We start from the raw sequence: 2322 nt of genomic DNA, 5'->3' as shown, positions 1-2322 counted from the left end.
TCATTGGAAAGATGTTATTAACCATGTAAAAAATATTTAACTACACATATTTGTACCATCTTATTTGACAGGTACTATTCTACTTTACCGAGTGTTGACATCCCCAGCGTTTAACAGTACTGCCTTTTTTGTATTTGAATTGTCAGCCAACACCGGTTACAACCCAGAGGTCGCAAACGGGTTTTGATTCCTTACCCGTACCCGTACCCGACTGCACCAGGGTCGCAAACGGGTACCCGTACCCTACCCGATACCCGGCTACCCGTACCCGGCCGGGTATCGGGTAGGGTACGGGTATCGGGTACCCGATTGCGACCTCTGGGATGAAGCCATGTTGCAGGCGCGGGTGGGTTGATTCTAGGAACTTGAATTGTGAGAAGAGACAAGACGTTGGGGAATGAGTGACAAATGGTTACTCACCAGTGACTCGCGGCCTACCTGTACCCGGCCGCACCAGGGTCGCAAACGGATACCCGTACCCGGCTGGGTACGGGTAGCCGGGTATCGGGTAGGGTACGGGTATGGGGTACCCGGTTGCGACCTCTGTTACAACCCCAAGTCGAGGTACACCTATTGTTCTCTTTTAGCCCCGCCCACCCCCCCCCCAACACGTTCCATTCATTGGCTACCACATTCAGATAAGCCCTCCCCCCCTCCCCCTTAAGTTGTATTTAAGAGCTTGTCTCTTGGAATTTTGCCTCACTTGATACAGTAAATTTTAGCTGTGACGGTCCCACCTGATGACGGAGACTTGTGTTGCCTCCGAAACGTCGTGATTTATCATCTTATTTTTATTATTTATATTGTTATTTATTTTTACCTACGTGACTTTACCGAAAAAAAACCTAAGAGTAATGTGAATGTAATGACGTACTGACAACATTAACTCCCCTCTGGTCTTCGCACCTGATAGGTTCACGTTGATGGCATCACCTTTACTCAATTTAAGACCGAAACTGAAGGACTTCTTTACAATTCCGGCTAATCGTCTGATGAGGCTGGTTATCATCACCAGCGAAACGTCGCAGTACTCAAATTGTAAATGTTGTGCGTTTGCTCTCCAACACACTCGGGGTGCTGAAGTAGTAAACTAATTGGCACGTTTTGCTTACGTGACAAACTTTACTAATCGGTCGGCAGTGGCGGGTGGTGGCGGGTTTAAATTACGACACATTTATATTTAGGCGATCGATCGAACCCAACAAACACCTTGTATGTCATGTAGCGACGTCTAGCGGTCACACGAGGGCTCACGCCGTAGGGGATCTCCATTTCAAATCAAACATAAAATCCCACCAGTGGCGCTGCAACTTCGTCATGATGTACAATGCGAATACGACTACAGTCCTTCCCCAATCCACTGCTGGATGGAGACCTCCCACCCGAGGTCGCGTTGCTCGCGTGGGGAGGGGGTGATTGACCATACTTCACCACGCTGGTCACACGGTGCGGGTTGGTCAATAAGGGCAGGGGGGCAGGGAACCGGTGTTGGGGTCACTGCGCGGTGGAGTCCAAACAGAGACAAAAATCCCCCGTATAGCCTGCAACAAACTGTTGGGGCAAGTGCTGTGATCGAGGGGGCAACAACCACACCCGGCCGCCTTTGTCTCCCACCGCACCGGCTACTCGTTTGCCACGAGGCAGCCTTCAAACAATCCGCCAGATGTCGCCAGATAGGACGTGGAAGGTCGTTCGCGATGTCGTCATTTGGGAGCAGCAAACTGATGAAGAGGGGGGAGGAATCCCGCATCAACCTCCTCGTCGCTAGGGTCGAGTGATTAAATGTGATTAAATCAATCGACAGGTTGACGATCAATGGACCCGACAAATGTTGACGAAACGAATCGTCAACGAAAACTTTTTTTGCGCAACCACCGCCAAATCCGATAATTGTCAAGCGTTTTGGGTTTTAAAACAAAAAAAATACATCGGCTCGAGGTTTGTCGTACGTCGACGTTAATCGATGTTGACTGGATGCATCTATAGGGGATGGGAGTACTACTACAACAACAATAACAACAACAACGCACGTCTCGGACTGTGACAACGAAACCGCGGCGAGCGTGGCGAGAAAGCCATAGAACGCGACGCGTGTCCCCAATGCAACACAACAACCACCACCACCAACACCACAACATCCACCAACACACACAAAGACACAAACACACGGACACACACAAAAACACACGCATGTCGCAGCCATCGCGAATTACGGGCCAACTCTTTCGGTTCCGCATCCTTCCCCAGAACGCAACGCACCACGGCAAACTCTTTAAAGCCCTCTCACTGCCTCGCTCACTCGGCAACACAAACTAACTCACC

The sequence above is a fragment of the Lampetra fluviatilis genome, chromosome 2 (genome assembly GCF_964198595.1).
Source record: "Lampetra fluviatilis chromosome 2, kcLamFluv1.1, whole genome shotgun sequence".
Lineage (NCBI taxonomy): Eukaryota > Metazoa > Chordata > Hyperoartia > Petromyzontiformes > Petromyzontidae > Lampetra > Lampetra fluviatilis.
This window is presented reverse-complemented; position numbering follows the sequence as displayed.